This window comes from Momordica charantia (assembly GCF_013281855.1).
Source record: "Momordica charantia cultivar OHB3-1 chromosome 4 unlocalized genomic scaffold, Mcharantia_2.0 BLBB01000004.1, whole genome shotgun sequence".
NCBI lineage: Eukaryota > Viridiplantae > Streptophyta > Magnoliopsida > Cucurbitales > Cucurbitaceae > Momordica > Momordica charantia.
The window spans coordinates 16,644,850-16,664,439 of NW_028275162.1; the positions used below are offsets into that span (position 1 = coordinate 16,644,850).

The 19,590-nt window shown below is 40.4% G+C and overlaps 1 long non-coding RNA gene across 1 annotated transcript in view; it reads left to right on the forward strand.

Moving 5' to 3' along the window:
* Positions 1 to 554: 554 nt before the first annotated feature.
* LOC148211935 (uncharacterized) overlaps positions 555 to 19,590 on the forward strand; it is a 44,033-nt gene continuing 24,997 nt past the window's right edge. The window contains exon 1 of the long non-coding RNA XR_015790298.1: positions 555 to 1,037. This is a non-coding gene — a long non-coding RNA (uncharacterized LOC148211935). The remainder of the gene's footprint in view (positions 1,038 to 19,590) is intronic.

The following is a 19,590-nucleotide window of genomic DNA, read 5'->3' on the forward strand; positions in this document are numbered from 1 at the left end:
TTTTGCTCTTGGCGTGGGTGACTGATGAGCCATGGATCTGAGCTTTGTGAGATATTTTCGTGGCTGTGGGTTTGTTTCTTCTTAGTGTTGATCCATTCTTCATATCCTGCAAATTCACAGACTACGGGATCTTTTTCACCATCTATATTATCAATGTTTTTATCATATAGGAAAACTATTTCATAGAATATCACAGGTCTAGATATATATATCCTATTTGTTGATGTATCTCAGCATCGATACCCTTTGTGAATGAGACTATATCCAAGAAACACACAAGGATAAGTACTTTTTGTGTTTATCTTTGTTGTAGCTTCTTAAATATGGAAAACACTTGGAACCAAAAACTTTTAAAGATCTATAATCAAGGTCTTTTCCAAATAGTTTAAAGTAAGGTGTTTTCATATCCAGGACTTTACGAGGCATCCTATTTATAAGATAAACAACCGTTAAGAAAGCATCAACCCAATATTTGGGATGTACTTTTGATTGAAAAATCAGAGTTAATTCTGTTTCAACTATGTGCTTATGTTTTCACTCGACAACAAAATGATTGTGTAGAGTGTGAGGGAAAGCAAATTAATGAAAGATACATTGTTCTTCAAAGTGAAGTTTGAGAGCATTAGAGTTGAACTCTCCTCCCCCATCATTTTTGGAAAAAAATTTGATTTTCCTTCCAAAATTGTTTTCGACTAAAATTTGAAATTTAATAAGACAATCAAAGACGTTTGATTTCCTCTTTTATTTGAAAATCAAAGAAGTCTGATTTTCCTTTCAAAATTGTTTTTGCTTTTGGTTTTTGGTTTTTAAAAAACAATGGTGTTTTGACAATTAATCCATTTTATGGTTTTTGAATTTTTAAAAACGCTATTAGAAATTTAAAGAAATTTTGGATACAGAAAAAGAAGCTTTCAAAAAATGGTTTCCATTTTTAAGACTAAAAATTGAGCCTGATGAACCCCTAACCTTCGACAACTCTCGCTATAAAAACCCACGAACATTTCTCCAATCTCTGCTGAGTTTTCTTCCTCCTTCAGGTAAGTTCATGTTCAATCTCTTCCGCTGTTTCCTTTCTTTCTTGTTGTAATTGGATTTTTAGGTTAACGATTTGGCGAGTTCATCGTTGGAGCACGTGATGTTCAATTTTTTTTTTCTCTCTCTGATTAGGGCCGAATTTGTTAGTGATATTTTGATATCTGAGATGTGCATTTTGAATTGAATCGGTTTTGAAACTTGAATGTCTATATCTATGGAGATTTCTTCAATTCATGTTCAGCATTTTTCTTGCACTGTTCTATGCTTAAGGAGGAAGTTCATTACCAATCAATGTAATTCATAACAACTTTAGGAGGAAGAGCGATAATGGGGAAATAGGGAACTTTTGAAATCTGATACAGTGTCAGATAATGGGGAAATAGGGAGGAGAAGGAGAAGACTCTGATATATACGCTTCTTTTTTAGCTTCTCCATGACTCATTTAAGTGGTTAGTAGTACTGTTTTTTAGATTAGGATCATCTACGACTTACCAACATTAGTCAGTACATTACATTTTAAATAATCAAATGGAAATGTGGAAGGAGGTGCAATACAATTCTTAGAGTATTACTCCCTGCTTTCTCGTATGAAATTTGTTCTCTAGAATTGTTGAAGCAAACCATTCTGAGAGATTTCTTGTTCGACTATTCTACCAAGCTCGATTTTCATTAGTTCTTTTATTATTTGAATGAAGTGTTTTATCTCTTTATGGTCTCACCAGAAAAATTCATTTTCTTGTTCTTGTGTCGAACTAATAAAATAATTAATTATTATTGATTCCGTTTGTCAAAGATCCCTATTCTTAGTTTCAATTTTTCCCAGTTTAGTAGACAAAAACAGGAGTTGGTATAGAGTAAAGAAGTCTGAATCTTCAATCCTCCTCTGTCTTCATCAATCTTGAATGGTAAAGAAAGAGCAGAGTTCATTGGCCTTCTAAGAGCTTAGAGGAGTAAGGGATTCTCTTTCCTTGTTCCTTTTTGTGTCTGTGGATTCATAGGTTGTTGATAGAGCTGATTACAACAATATTTGTGTTTCTGGGAAATTCATGGCAAGGATGAGACTACAAGATTTAGAAGGAGAAAAATGTGATCGAGTTTTCCTTTTCCGACAAACTAATCCAGGGTGGGGAGGGGGGTTTCCACACCACTCAAATTATCGACTTGTTAAAAAACAGCCGATCTTACTCTATGAGAACATGTTGCTTATGTAAATAAGTCATTGTATCAATATGAAGGGTTAGGTACTACTAAAACTCAATGTACGTATGTTTCTCGATGAACAAGCAAATGAGAGTGTAATTAAATTTGAATTATAAGATGTTATCTTATTGGATCAAGGGACCTCTTAATTATTATTAGTCAACAACATCAAGGGGGAGAAATATGAACACTACATCTGATTGAAAAGGAACCAGAAACAAGTTGAATTGTCAATTCTATATAGGGTTAAAAGAAGACTGATTGATCTGGTCCCCCTCGTGGTTGTCGCCTCTGATGTTGATGTTGATGTGGGTGTTGGGTTTTGTGTTTTGTTAGGTTTATTATGTGTTTTTAGTTTCGTTGGTTTTCTTTTGGTTTGGCGTAGGCCTATATCCCAGCCCATGTTTACTCTCTCTCTCTATCTCATGCACCTCATCGAACATTTTTGGGATTCACATCTCTTGTCGTTTAGCTTAATTTCACATCCCCTGACACCTGTCTTCTCATCACTGTGCTCTACATGGCCTTACCAAACCCTTCAAATCCTCCTATTCAGACCCTTAGTGAACACCACCCTGGACACGTGGGGACCCCTATTGGTACTCCACGATGACTCATGAGTCATGCCCAGCTCGGACGCCCGAGATCACCACCGCTAGCGTTGAGAGATGCTAAGTATGAGGGCCGAGGTGAACCTGGCCGAGGTCCGACCTACCGGGAAGCTCGATGGGGGCCGATGTGAACTACTGTCAGCGGCGTGATTATCGGGTGTAACCGTCGGTCCCGAGATTACCGGGTGTAACCGTCGCGGGATTAGCGGGACTACCACCCATAAGTAGAGGACCTCACTCCGCGATCAGGTACGATGATTTCTGACCTCGAACTAAACTGGGAATCCGACCTATACTGGCTTGATCGTCGGAGTGCTCACCTTTTTGTGCAGGTCCGCCCAAGTATTCAGATCGGTCCGGAGGCCGAGTTCGACCTGCAACCTGAAATATACTGTTGTGCATATCCTTGCATAAACATTTGGCGCCGTCTGTGGGGATGACAATCTAAGTCATCCCAATCCTTTTAAACCAATACGCGAGCGAAAATGGTTCAACTAGCAAACTCGACCAATACGGCAGATCGAAGGACTCTAGCTGCCAGCGATGCCCACCAGAGGGAGGTCGGAGTAGCAGTGGTAGAGGGGCAAGGTCACGACGGCCTAGCAACAGAACCCCTCCGCAGGTCGGCACGAATCACCGCGCCTGTCCTACCACCTGCGCACCCAAGGACATCGAAGGCCACCCGTGGCCGAGGTGGGACCTCTAAGAAGGGCGCCCGGGGTCCAGCCCCGGCTCCACCAAGTGAGAACTTTGACGCACTCCAGAGAGAAATGGAGGCAATGCGCACACAAATGCAGTCCATGGAGGAAATGTATAACGAGATGATACTAGCTGCAGGCGCAGGGTCCCGATCTGAAAATCGAATGAGCGCATTGACATACGCGAGCAAAGGGGTTCCCACCTCGGCCCAGTCGAGGAGGAACATCCCGAAGACAACGAGAGCGAGGGACACACTCGCCAGAGAGGAGACCTTCGTGAACACCTCAACAGAAAGAGAGGCTCATCTCTCCGAAAAGGACAGTCACCATCCCGCTCACACAGGAGCTCCAACCAGCAGGCTGAATCCTCTCACAACCCAGCAACTCCCGTAGGGGTGATCACAAGGGCGGAGTTCGACCAGCTGAGGGGCAAGCTCGACGCTCAAATGGAGGCCTTAAAGGCCAAATGTGAGCAGAAAGAAGGTTCACTGAACGATGGCGACTTGGGAGAATCGCCCTTCACCTCGGACGTTTTGGAAGCACCGATCCCTCCGAAGTTCAAAGCTCCTACCGTGAAGCCTTATGATGGGTCGAAGGACCCCAAGGATTATGTTGAGGTCTTTGAAGGTCTCATGGATTTCCAAGCGGCATCAGACGCAATCAAATGCCGCGCCTTTCAGATCGCGCTTACTGGCAGCGCGCGATTGTGGTATCGGATACTGCCAGCCAGGTCGATCTCGACCTACTCTCAACTGAGAAGGGAGTTCCTCGCCCAGTTCTCTTCTCGGCATTATGACAAAAAGACAGCGACCCATCTCGCCACCATCAGACAGAAGGAGGGTGAGACGTTGCGAGAATATGTCACCAGATTCCAGGAGGAGCAGTTGAAGGTCGCACACTGCTCCGATGACTCGGCCATGTGCTATTTTCTCACCGGTCTAGCCGACGAGGCCCTCGCGGTGAAACTTGGAGAGGAGGCCCCGGCCACCTTCGCCGAGGTGCTTCAGAAGGCGAAGAAAGTCATCGATGGACAGGAGCTCCTCCGAACTAAAACCGGCCGACCAGAACGAAAGATCGGCCGGGGCAGAAGTGGAAAAGATATAGAAAAGGCAGATCCCAAGTCCAAGGACAAGGGATCCTTTTCCAGCGGCCGAGCTGAGTATCGAAGGGCGGAGAACGGACCTACCAGGAGCCGACCTTACGAACGCTTCACCCCGACCACGATTCCAATTTCCGAGATCCTAACGAACATCGAGGAGTCTGGAATGGAAAAACTAATCAAGCGTCCTGAGAAGCTTCGGGGAGCCCCGGAAAGGCGCAGCAAGGACAAGTATTGCCGCTTCGATCGGGAGCACGGCCATAACACGTCGGACTGCTGGGAGTTGAAGCGCCAAATTGAGGATCTAATTTAAGATGGCTAGTTCAAGAAATTTGTGGGAAAGCCCAGGACCAGCTCGGCAGAGAAAAAGGAAGAGCGGAAGCGTTCGAGGACGCCGCCCCGGCGCACTGACCGACCTGCGGTCATCAATACCATTTTCGGAGGGCCAAGCGGGGGTCAGTCCGGACATAAAAGAAAGGAGCTAGCTCATGCAGCCAGGCGCGAGGTGTGCATCATCAGGGAGCAGAGGCCGACCTGCCCAATCACCTTCGACAGTACAGACTTAGAGGAGGTCCACCTGCCCCACAATGATGCACTTGTGATCGCTCCCTTGATTGATCATGTGGTGGTCAGGAGGGTGCTGATAGATGGAGGCGCATCTGCTAACATCCTGTCCTTACCGACCTACCTCGCCCTGGGATGGACGAGGTCGCAATTGACGAAAAGCCCGACACCGCTGGTTGGGTTCTCTGGAGAATCGATCATCCCAAAGGGTTGCATCGACTTGTCGGTCACACTGGGGCAGGACCAAACTCAGGTCACCCAAATGGCCGAGTTCGTGGTAATTGACGGTGGATCGGCCTATAACGCCATCTTTGGGAGACCCATCATCCACTCATTTCGAGCCATTCCCTCGACACTTCATCAAATTTTGAAGTATTCCACCCCCAATGGCGTGGGCACGGTCCGAGGAGAACAGACCGCTTCGAGGGAGTGTTATGCCTCCGGACTCAAAGGCTCATCGGTCCGCGCCCTCGAAACTCTCGCCGGTAGGGATGGGACGCTCGAGTTCGAGGCCGACCTGCAGAGGAGGGAGTTTGCCGCACCCACTGAGGAGCTCGAGCTTGTTCCTCTGCTTAGTCCCGAGAAGCAAGTAAGCATAGGAACCAAGCTGGGGGCCACTGACAGAGAGGAGCTAATCCACTTCCTCAGATCCAACTCGGATGTCTTTGCGTGGTCCCATGAGGACATGCCTGGCATTGACCCAAAAATTATGACGCATCGCCTCAGCATAGATCCGTCATTCCGACCTGTAAAGCAAAAAACAAGACCTATAAACAAGGAGCGGAGTGATGTAATTGTTGAGGAAGTTAGCAAACTTTTGAAAGCTGAATACATAAGAGAAATTTCGTATCCCGAGTGGCTCTCCAATGTTGTATTAGTTAAAAAATCTAACGGAAAGTGGAGAATGTGCGTAGATTTTACAAACTTAAATAAGGCATGCCCGAAAGATTGCAGTCTAAGTCGCATCTCTCCGATCTGGCCGAAGCCTTCGAGGTTCTGAGGACATATTAAATGAAGCTCAACCCAGCTAAATGTGCCTTTGGAGTCTCTTCAGGAAAATTCCTTGGCTTCATGGTGAACAACCAGGGATTCGAGGCCAACCCCGAAAAGATTAAAGCCGTGCTCGAGATGGAGGCACCTAGGACGCTGAAGCAGCTTCAGTGCCTCAATGGCAGGATTGCGGCCCTGAACCGGTTTGTTTCAAGATCGACAGATAAGTGCCTTCCTTTCTTCAAAGTCATACGAAGGAAAGGGCCGTTTGAATGGACAGCGGAGTGCGAGCAAGCATTTCAGCAGTTGAAAAGCTACCTCTGTTCGGCACCTTTGCTCGCCAAGCCCATGCCGGGGGACAAGCTCCAATTGTACTTAGCAGTGTCTGACAGCGCCGTCAGCTCGGCCCTAATCAGGCAAGAGGAAGCGCGGCAAAACCCGGTCTACTACACAAGCAAGGCTATGACCGAAGCCGAGACCAGATACCCTCAAATGGAAAAGTTGGCTCTTGCTTTAGTCACCTCGGCCCTAAAAAGAATATGCAAAACATAGAAATATCTAGCTCTCTTATGTGTTCTGTGTTCTCTATCTTCATCCTATGTGCACTGCAGAACCTCTCTTAAATACGTAAGCGTATAACGGTAAAATAGAAGAGTATAGAAAAAGAAGAGAGAAAAAATGAGGAGAAGTAGGAAAGGATGCCACTTGTGAAGCTTTTGGTGAGAGAGATGAGAAATTTTCAAAAAAAGAAAAGAGGAAAAAGGAAAATAATATATATATATATAAACAAAATTCTTTAAATAAAATCTAATTTATTTGATTTAATAAAACCTTTTTTTTCTAATTTGAATAATAAAAACAAATATTTTAACCAAAATCTAACTTAAAACTTTACATTAAAAAAATAATAAAAACTAAATCAAAATAAAGTAGATATAAAATAATAATAATATTAAAAGAGAGTCGGATCAAATACAATGTCTACAAGTTGCCACCCTTTTATGTACTTTTGCAGCACTAAAAGGGTAGATAAAAGCAAAAAGACAAAGTATTTGAAAAAACAAATCTTTTATCTAATGAAAACGTCAATCTCAACAACGGTATGATAACATAAGTAAGATGTAGCGGACCTGCCTTTGACACAGGCTTCGATCATGATCTTTGATCGGGTTCGATTTAACCAACGAGTAATTTAAAAGGAAATGGACCTGGCTTGACACAGGCTTCGACCACGATGCTTGATCGGGTTTGATTTAACCAATAAGAAATTAAAAGGCAACGGACCTAGCTTGACATAAGCTTTGACCACGATCCTTGATCGGGTTCGATTTAACCAACGAGAAATTAAAAGGCAACGAACCTGGCTTGACACAGGCTTCAACCACAATCCTTGATCGAGTTCGATTTAACCAACGAGTAAAATAAAAGGAAATAGACCCGGCTTGACATAGGATTCGACCACGATGCTTAATCGGGTTCGATTTAATCAACCAGAAATTAAAAGGAAATGGACCTGGCTTGGCACAAGCTTCGACCAAAATGCTTGATGGGGTTCAATTTAACCGATGAGAAATTAAAAGGAAACAGATCTAGCTTGACACAGGCTTCGACCAAGATGCTTGATCGGGTTTGATTTAACCAACGAAAAATTAAAAGGCAACAAACATGGCTTGACACAGGCTTCGACCGCGATCCTTGATCGGTTCGATTTAACCAACGAGTTAATTAAAAAGAAACGGATAGGGCTTGACACAGGCTTCGACCACGATGCTTGATCGGGTTTAATTTAACCAACGAGAAATTAAAAGAAAACGGACCTGGCTTGACACAGGTTTCGACCACGGTCGTTGATCGGGTTCGAATTTAACCAGAGTTAAATAAACACTTATGTTGGAAGTTTTTCTACCTTCAAAAGATAAGAGACACGTGCAAACGTACACGATCACAAGTAATACTTGGGAGTAATCCAAGGTCGAATCCTTAGGGACTCGTGCTTTTCAAAATGGTGTTCTAGGAGTGAAGGGTTCAAAATACAATCACGGCGTATGAAGATAATAGTGATGAAATGTTGTTATTTGGGGTTTTAGACATTAAACAATTTAATAAAACACAACCTCTCTGCTTCCTACCTTAGTTTTGATGGAAAATATGGAAGATACACACTTCGGGAAAAATGCACCAGCCATTATTTCGCTAAATCTTGGAAATATGAGTTCTACTATTTCACGAACTGCTTTTGGTTGCTGCAGAAGCTATGGGTAATCTACAATCATATTTCTGCAGTAAAAAGTCAATCCTAACACACCCCCAAACTTAGCTATTTGCTTGTCCTCAAGCAAAAACAACAACATCAAATCAAAAAACAATTAACATGCTAGAAAGATGAATGAGCAACAATCCAATATTCTAAGTAAATAAATCATATTCGTCTCAAGGACTCCACAAGCTAAACCTTCGAACTTTAATATGAAGCCAAAACACCATAAACCATCATTTGTTTTGACAATAAAAATGATTCTAAATCCTTTTTTTTTTATAAAACACAAAACTTTTTGCAAAATCAAGGAATATGCACACTTCCATTTTGATTTAAAAAGTTTTACGTCAAGAAGACACTTGGACCGGCTACTATCCCCTGGGATTTTCCACACACTAACATCGGTTTCCAACCAAAGCCACTCATAGAAACTTTTCAGGTAGCAACCCGACATAAAATGATGTCGACAATGGATTTCATGAAGTCACCTTAATATGTAGGCTACTACTGTAACGCCTCACGCCCAGGATTCGAAATCCGGATTTGGCACCTCGTTGCCCTGACATTCCCCTGGGACCTGGCCGTGCCACCGTCATATTCTGAGCTACTTAGATGAGCGTAGACTATCCCTATAGACCAACACGAGTCTTTTCAGCATGCTTTGTCTTCACTCACACGCTACCTAGTAAAGCAACTAAGAGGCCACCCAACCAAAGATTGCTCCAGGTCAAGCATGCTTAACTTTAGAGTTCTTACGATTGAGTTACCGAAAAGGAAGTTGCACCTTATTAGTATATGTAGTGACTATCAATTCTTTTAAGCCTTTCTTAATTATTCTTCCACGATCTCAGGATCCCTTTCATTTGGATGTGGCATCGGTTCGTTCATGTACCCCTCCCCTCTACTCGGGCGTCCACAACCACCCTCCAAGATGCTAACGCCACCCATTTAAAGATAAATGAATGTTTACAGTGGGACTCGTGAAAAAGTAAGTGTGTTTTCTTGCCGCTTATGTTTCTTAATACTGTCTTTCTCTCACCTTGATTTTCCGTTTCTTTCCCCTACTCTTATTTTATCCCAAGACTCTTTTTTTTAACTTGGTTTTTTCTTGTTTTGGAGTTTTTTTTCATACTCTTTTTCGAAAAGAAATTTCTTGCACATGACTCTTTTTTGCATAAGACTCTTGCTATTGCTTGCATTTTCTTTCCGACTCTTTTTTCCAAAAGTAAAATGCATGTTCTTTCTAAAACAAAAAGACACACATGGTCCCCCCAAACTTAGGGAAACAGTGAAAGAAATTTTAAGAGATGCAAAATTTTGACCTAAAAAGGACAAAGACTTCCAAAACAATGAAAAAGTTTAAGTTTTAAAAGAAAAAAAAAGAAGAAGAACACAATTTTATAATCAAAACAAAAAAAGTGGAAAATGGCTTATGGCTTGATCATAAAACTAGGAAATCTAACCTATTCAAACCTCACCCTTTTGGTTTGGATGCTTGTTGTTCGGTAGAAGTGGGCTCCTCTTCATTAACCTCTTCAGGATGCTATTCTGACTTTCCAAGTGCCCTAGGCCCTTGGCATTTTTAGATGGACTAGCCTCAACTGCTTTTTGGGTGGCCAAACGTGCTACATCGGCTCGGGTGCGTGGCCTGGAAATTGCACCAGACGCAATTTGGGCAGGAGTTTTCTTTTTTATTGCTTTCTTCACCTTTGTAGCCAAGCACACCTCTTCCTCTGAGTTCTCTGAAACAACAACGAAGTTGGGGTAAAAAACATTCAAACTCGAAAAAGAATGAGTCGTACCTTTTGAAGAAGAGGAAGATTATTCTTCCGTGGCCTTATTAGGGACATCCTCAGGACCGGATATTCCTTCTTGTACTCGAACAGGGGCCTCATTTTCATCTTGCTGCGACTCATGCACCGGAGTACGTATTCGCAGTTCATATTGGGAGACATCGTCGTTTTCTTCTTCTTCTTTACACTCATCTCCTTGTACTTCTTGTGATAAATCTCCAACATCCTCAACTTCTCCATCAACAGTCAACCTTTCTTGAGCTTCCCTACTGTTTCCATCATCCTCCAATGGATTTTCCCTCGATGCTTCATTCAAAGCCACCAAAATTTCGATACTTTTTATGTCGTCCTTTCTTGTTCTAAATCATAAAAAACTAAAGACTTTTTAGTCAAAGTAAGATATGGAAAATTGGGAGACGAAATACCTTGTAGAGTGGCCGGTGGAGTGCTCTCCATAATTGCGCTAGGCACAAGTTAGCAATGGATTTCGACCGTGGCCGAATCCGAGTGCTCCAATAGTTCCGTGTCATGCTCAGAATCACCACTAACCTATGTTTGACCTTCTACATCCATTGCAACAGTAGTGGAAAGAGGGGGAGGGATAGATACTTCTAACATTTTGGAAACGGGGTTATTTTGAGAGAAATCCAACCTATGGCGACTATTCATATACTTAGTTTTGATGGAATCAAATTATTTGTATTCCAATATATGTTAATAATAAGAAATACATAGCCTTCTTATATAGAAGATGTGCTCAAACATAAATAGAAATAAAGATAAGATAACAATTAATATTGACAACTAATTTACAGCTAATATTTCCCAATAATAAACCAACACTCCCCCTCAAGCTGGTTGAAAGATATCTTCCATTGTCAGCTTGTCAATCATCCTGTCAAATTGTACTTTCGGTAGTCCTTTTGTCAACACATCGGAAGTCTGCTCTAGTGTTGGGAGGTAAGGGATACATATCACACCGGTATCAACTTTTTCTTTTATGAAATGTTTGTCAATTTCAATATGCTTAGTCCTATCATGTTGAACTGGATTGTGGGCTATGGAGATTGCAGCCTTGTTGTCACAATAAACTTTTATGGGTGCTTTCTGAAATACTCTCAATTCTTCAAGTAATCTTTTTTTCCATTTCCCTCCACAAATACCATGGGCTAAGGCCCTAAATTCTGCTTCAGCACTGCTTCTGGCCCCTACATTTTGTTTCTTACTTCGCCAAGTTACTAAGTTACCTCCAACAAATGAACAATAACCAGAAGTAGATCTTCTATCTATCATACTTCCTGTCCAATCAGTATCGGTATAAACATCAACCTGCAAATGGTTGTGTTTTTTTGAACAATATACCTTTTCCTGGAGTTCCTTTCAGATATCTTAAAATTCTATAGGCAGCTTCAAAGTAAACTAATCCTGGTGAGTGTATAAATTGGCTTACCATGCTTACTGCAAAGGTAATATGTGGGCGTGTGTGAGACAAGTAGACGAGTTTTCCCATAAGACTTTGATATCGTTCTTTATCCTTTACTTCTTCTTCTCTTGCAGCTTCCAATTTCAAATTAGGTTCAATAGGGGTCTCAGCTACCTTGCATCCAAGCAAACCTGTTTCTCTAAGTAAATCAAGAATATATTTTCTTTGGTTAACAAAGATACCTTTCTTAGATCTTGCAAACTCCATTCCTAGGAAGTATTTTAACGTTCCTAGGTCCTTGATTTGAAATTCACTTGTGAGTCTTTTCTTCAAAGGAGCCAGTTCTACTTCATCATCACCTGTAAGGACAATGTCATCTACATAGACAATCAAAATTGTAGTTTTATTGTTTTCAGAACGTTTGTGAAACATGGTATGATCAGCTTCACTCTGAAGGAATTCATAGCTCATGACTACTTTACCAAATCGTTAAAACCATGATCTTGGAGATTGTTTGAGTCCATACAAAGATTTCTTTAACCGACATACTTTGTCCTTTCCAAGATTAGCTTCAAAACCTGGTGGTTAACTCATAAATACTTCTTCTTCTAGATCTCCATTCAGAAAGGCATTTTTTACATCGAGCTGGTGAAGAGGCCAATCTAAATTTGCAGCTAGAGATAAAAGTATCCTAATGGAGTTGATTTTAGCAACATGAGCAAAAGTTTCTTAATAATCAATCCCATAGGTCTGAGTAAATCCCTTAGCAACTAGTCTAGCTTTATATCTCTTATCTCTAAATCAAACTCTTGTAGCAATAATATCCATGTAAACAACCTAGGCTTTTCGCTTCTTTTTTAGCAAACAAGTATTTTAATGCAGAATAATCAGTAAAAACTATCACCTTAGTCCCAAGAAAATATTAACGAAAGTTGTCAAATGCGAAAACAACAGCTAAAAGTTCTTTCTTAGTCACAGTGTAGTTTGACTCAATACTTTTCAAATTCTTACTTACTTAATAAATAGGATAAAAAACTTTACCTTTTCGCTGACCCGACATTGCACCTACTGCAGGGTCAGTTGCGTCACACAATAGTTTAAATGGTAAGATCAAATCTGGTTCAATTATGACAGGTGCTGAACTAAGTGCATCTTTAAGTGTCTCAAAAGCTTTCAAACAATTTTCATTAAAATCAAAGGGTCGATCCGCTTCTAATAACTGACATAAAGGTTTAGAAATTTGCGTAAATTTTTTGATAAAACGGTGGTAGAAACCCATGTGTCCTAAAAAACTCTAACACCTTTTACAATAAGAACAAGGTTAGTCTCTTCACATATTTTTAAAACATTTTCCAAATTTTGTAAACAAACTTCAAAAAATTCTCCAAACATAGAAAAATCATCCATAAATAGTTTTACTGTTCTCTCTACCATGTCAGAAAAAATAGTAGTCATGCATCTTTGGAAGGTGGCAGGAGCGTTACAAAGACCGAACAACATCCTCTGAAATGCAAATGTCCCATAAGGACGTGTGAAAGTGGTATTTTCTTGGTCCTCTAGAGCTATTGTTATCTGGTTGTAACTAGAATACCCATCAAGGAAGCAATAACACTCCTTCCCTACAAGACGATTAAGCATTTGGTCAATAGAAGGAAGTGGAAAATTGTATTTTCTCGTTACCTTGTTTAGGCGATGGTAGTCCATGCACACTCTCCGACCAGTCACCGTCCTCATCTGGATCAACTCATTATCATCGTTGGTTATTACCGTCATACCACCCTTCTTGGGAACGAATTGAATCGGGCTAACCCAGCTGCGATCTGAAATGGGGTAGATCACCCCAGCATCTAACCATTTTATCATTTACTTTTTGACCACCTCTTTCATCTTGGAGTTAAGCCTCTTTTGGCTTTCGATAGAATTTGTGGCTCCTTCTTCTTAGATAATTTTGTGCATGCAAAAAGTAGGGCTAATTCCTCTTATGTCCGCTATGGTCCATCCAATAGCCCTCTTGTACTTAGATAATACTTGCAAAAGCAAAGATTCATGTTCATGAGTCAAATACGAAGAAATGATAACCGGCAAAGTATCATTTAAACCAAAATATGCATATTTTAATTGACAGGATAGGGGTCCTCCAATTATAGAGGTTGAATGATGGAAGGCTGCAAGGCATTTAAATCAGTTGCTCTTGCCTGCAAAAACTCAAAATTCTTTTTTTTTTGGTCAAAATTGCGCCTGGCGCAATTTCACTTGCTTTGTTTGTCGCCGCCAAATCTGCTTCTAAGTCTTCTACAATCATCTCCTGGAGTTCCTCCATGGTTGCTCCTATAGCAGAGCACACCTTGACTTCATCTTGGGGACGCATCGCATCAAAGACGTTTTTCGTGACTTACTCATCATTGACCTTCATAGTGATTTCTCCTTTCCTAACGTTGAATACAGTGTCTCCCGTTGCTAAAAATGTCCTTCCGATAATTATCGGCACCTCAAGATCTACTTCAGAATCCAAAATTATGAAATCGGCATGAAAAATAAACCTATCAACCTTAACAAGTACATCTTCTGTTTTTCCTTCTGGTTTCTTTATGACCTTGTCCGAATAAATTTGACATTTTTGACACTTTCTTGCATATTTGATGAAATCTGTCTCCATAGTGTACCAGTAATAGGCAACTTTTAAAATTTGTCTAGCCATCATATGCCCATTCGTATGAGTACCACAAACTCCTTCATGGATTTTCTCCATAATCTTGTTGGTCTCTCTTCCTTCGATGCATTTTAGGATAACTATGTCGTGGTTTCTCTTGTAAAGTATTTCTCCATTTAAAAAAAAAAAACTTCATTGCCAACTTGCGAAGGGTGCACTTATCATTTTCCGAAGCATTGAGTGGATATTCTTTGCTCTTGATGTACTGCTTGATGTCATGAAACCAAGGGTTGCCATCAGGTTCTTCCTCAATGCTCATGCAACATGTCTGGACATCTCTCTTCTCAATTTTAATTTGACGGACCTTCTCATTGAGTTGTAGATTGAACATAATTGCTAATGTGGCCAAAACATCTGTTACTTGATCATTTTCTCTTAATAAATAATCAAATGAGATTTCATCAAACTCTTGTGACAATTCCGTTATGAGTTGTTTGTAAGGTCACAACTTAGTATCTCTTGTTTCTCATTCTCCTCTTATCTGATGAATTACTAACATAGAATATCCCGAACTTTGAGTTTCTTGACCTTTATATCAATAGCGCTTGGACACCCATAGAGAATGCTTCGTACTCAGCCATATTATGTGTGTAGTTAAAATATAACCTGATGGTGAGAGGGAATAGATCTCTTTGGGGTGATATCAATATAGCCCCTATACCATGACCTAGCTCGTTAGAAGCACCATTAAACACCATATGGTCCATGTTCGTGGGTCTAAAATTTCTTCACTAATGGTTATGGTGGAGATATATGTTGGGACTTTCGCTACCTTTAAAACAATTACAGACTTGTGCAAGCGCACACGGTCACAAGTAATACTTGGGAGTAATCCAAGGTCGAATTCTCAGGGACTTGTTGCTTTTCAAAATAGTTTAAAAGAAGTAAATGGTTCAAATATACAATTGTGGTTTATGAAGAAAATAGTGACAAAAAATGTCAAGCAATTTTATAAAACTCAACATCCTTGCTTCCTACCTTAGTTTTAATGCAAAATATGGAAGATACACATTGTTTGGAAAATGCGCCAGTCGCAATCTGGCTTTTCTTGGGAATTTGAGTTATACTCTTTCACTACCGCTTTTGGTTGCTGCAGAGGCTAGGGTAACCTACAATCATATTTATGTGTTATTACAATCCTAGAGAATACTTGTCAACTCATTCGCATTATGGGCCTGAGGGCCTATGTCTAGGATCATGTTTAATGCGCTTATGTCTAAGTCAAATCCCATATTGGTTTCCTATTATTTTACTTAACACACCCTTCTCAGAGTTTGACTTTAGTGTATAAATCAAGATTCCACTAGCCAAATGGAAAAAGACATAAAGATAAGTTTTTTGAAACCAACCCAATAATGCGCTAGGCGCAATCTGGGCAAAATCTCGAGCGTGTTGAAAATTAAATCATTTTGGCTAAAGCATTCCACAAAGAGGTTGATAACTAAATTAGTGCATAATTAAAGGAAAGGAAACGCACGAGAACATAACGAAAGTATTTTTCATTGAATTTAAACGAATAAATAAGTCGTACAAGGGGTTCTAGCTTGACCCTATTCTCTTTCGAGCGTGAGGGGAGTGTAAACTCGCTTAAGAACCTTAAAAGAACATAATAAATGAAGAACAAAAGGTAGAAATTGAATTAAAAGTAATACGGTAAGCAAAAGTGCGAAAATACAAGGAAATAACAACTAAAATATAAATCTTAAGCACATGAGTGAAAACTGCAACGAAGGAGGAAGTAAATGAAACTGAAAACGAGCTTTGAAGAGATGATTTGCTGTTGGGAGAGTGGCTGCCGTTTATAGGCTCTTGAGTTGGTTGAACTCCCCATCATTTTAGGTGGAAATGGGTTGAGATTCCCCTAACATACTTGGACTCGTGGTTTTAGCTTGATTAAAAAATGCTAGAAATGGTCTCGTTTCCCTTCATTAAGTTAAAGCATGTTTTGGCAAATGTTGACTTCAAAATTGCACCAGGCGCAATTTCCTTACAAGACATATTCTGTGATTTTCTTCGAACTTTGACCACGTTTTACTCATATTTTTTCCTAAAGTACCATATATTACAATGTATCCAAAAATGTTCTATGCATGTTCTACTTTAAGAATATGTAATCCTTTTTGGCAAATAATGATGGAAAAGGGTTCCAATTTGTGGTCAAACAGGCCTACCGACGCACATTTCTACACTAAAAACTCAACTCTAACACACCCCCAAACTTAGCCATTTGCTTGTCCTTGAGCAAAAACAACAACAACAAATCCATATCAATCAACAAGCTAGAAAGATGAATGAGCAACAATCCCAAGATTCAAAGTAAATGAATCATCTTCGTCTCAGGAAGGACTCCAAAAGTTAAACATCCTAACTTTAATCTCAAGCAAATATACCATAAACCATTCTTGTTTTGAGAATAAAAATGATTCTAAATCCTCTTCTTTTCTAAAACACAAAACTTTTTAATAAACTAAGGAATATGCACACTTCCATTTTGATTCAAAAAGTTCACATCAAGAAGACACGTGGACCGGCTACTGGCCCCTGAGGTTTTCCACACACTAACATCGGTTTCCAACCACAGCCATTAATAGAAACTCTTTAGGTAGCAATCCGGCATAAAATGATGTCGACAATGGATTTCACGATATCACCTTAATACGTTGGCTACTACCCTCCAAGATGCTAACGCCAGCCATTTTAAAGATAAATGAATGTCTATAGTGGGGACTCGCGAAAAAGTAAGTGCATTTTCTTGCCGCTCATGTTTCTTACCACTCTTGTCTTTCTCTCACTTTTATTTTTCTTTTCTTTCCCCCACTCTTTTTTGAACTTGATTTTTCTTCTTTTGAAATCTATTTTCATACTATTTTTTCGAAAAATTTTCTTGCATATGACTTTTTTTCTATAGTGGGGGCTCCACGATGGATGGTTGCAATGTTTTTCACACTTCAGCCTCTATTTCCTCTTTCTCCTCTGGTGGATGCGACTTTTCAACTACTTCTAGTTCTTTCTCAATTCTTATGACTAAAAGATCATAAAACTCATCAAACGAAGCAGGGTTCGAAATACAAATACCTGAACATTCTTATAAATCTCCTGAAAGTTTCATTGCATCCAAAACATTAAACTTAACCTCCTCATTATTAACCTTCATTGTTATTTCTCTTTTTCGAACATTAAATACTGTATCTCCTGTAGCTAGGAAAGGTCTACCTAAGATGATGGGTACATCCAAATCAGCCTCACAATCTAAGATGATGAAGCCTGCAGGGAAGATAAATTTATCTACCTGAACTGGAACAACTTCTATTTTTCCTTCAGGCTTCTTAATTGATCTATCCGCCAATTGGAGGGTAACTGTTGTGGGTCTAGCTTCTCCGATGCATAACTCCTTGAAAACAGATAAGGGCACGAGGTTAATACTAGCTCCTAAGTCACATAGAGCTCTACCTAAATTCTTTCCTCCAATTGAACAAGGGATGGTGAAACTGCCGGGATCTTTACATTTTATGGGCAAAGGGCTACCTACAGCTTCACTAATACACTTAGCCATTGCTACCATCTCATGTTCACCTAACTTCTTTTTCTTAGACACAATATCCTTTAGGAACGTAGCATAATTTGACATTTGCTCTAAGGCATCAACTAAAGGAATGTGCTATTATTTAAGGATGTCTAAAAACTTCCTAAACTGAGTTTTTTGGTTTTTCTTGGCTAATCTTTGAGGGAAAGGAGGAATCGCGGTAAAAGATGAATTTTTTTGTGGAGAGGCGCCAGGTGCCTCCCCCTCACCCATGATGTTTTTTTCTTTCTCTGCTTCACTATGTGCATTCTGGATTGATGTGGAAGGTTTCTCTACCTGAACCGGCATCTTTGGTCCTTCATAAGATAATCCACTTCTCAAAGTTACCGCATTGCCTTGCTCTTTTCCATCTCTTTTTGGAACTTCAGTATGTCCAGGAAAAGAGCCTTGTGGTATTCCTTCAAATCATTGGCGAGTTCTCCCTTTTGTCTCTCTAAGTTTCTCATTGCTGTATCATTTATAGCCATGTACTCCTTCATCATATTCTGAAGGCTATAATTATTATTCTGGGCTGGCTGTGGTTAAACTTGTCGATTCTGAGTAAACTGCTGTGATGGTGGTTGATTATTTGGGTAAGTAGGTGGAACATAGGGCTGTTTGTACTGTTGGTGCTGCCCTTGGGTTGCTCCACTAGAACTTCATTAACCTCCCCATGAAAAGTTGGGATAGTGTCTCCACCCCAGATTGTACATGTTTGAATATGGGTTAATGTTCTGATTGTTCTCGTGACCTACATAATAAACAGAAGCTGGATTATATGGACAATTCTCATAAAGATGATTATCATTACAATAAGAACAAATAATTTCAGTCATTTGGCAAACAGAATAGGGGGCAGTATATTCAAGTTGCACAGGTTGTGCTGGTTGCACCGGTGTGGACAGTGTATTCTTCCTGTCCAAAGCCATCTGCTTGAACATTTGGTTCATTGTCACCATTTCTTTATGCATTGGTGTTGCCATGTCCAATGCCACCACTTCTGTTGTGTCTTGCTTCTTAAGTGCAGGTTTCGACCTTTGAGAACACCATAGCTCATTGTGGGAAGCTAGGTCCTCCAAAATATCAACTATTTCATTGAAGGTCTTCTTCGTGAATGCTCTATTTGCAGCATTGTTGAACATCATCTTAGTGGGATGGTCCAAACCTCAGAAGAAGTGCTCAATCTGGATATATGCTAGTAATCCATGGTTTGGACACTTTTGCAGCAACTCCTTCAATCTCTCCCTTGCCTCGTGCACTGGTTCACGATCGCATTGTCTAAAGATGACGATCTCTTCCCTTCTGTCAGCATGGCGAGTAGGAGGGAAATATTTTGTAAGGAAATTCTCTACTAACGACCCCCATGTTGTAATTGATCCTGGCGGGAACAAGTTGAGCCATGTTCTTGCCTGATCCTTTAGAGAAAATGGGAAATTAGTTAATCTTAATGCATCATTAATTATATTTGGAAACCTAAATGCACTCGCTATTTGATGAAAAGTTTTGAAATGGTCATGAAGATCTTCGTGTTCATGCCCCCGAACTGTCCTAACGTCTGAAGCATTTGAAACATAAGCGGCTTAAGTTCGAAGTTGGCGGCTTCTAGAATGGGATTCAAGATGACAGAATCCAAATTCTGGAATGTTGT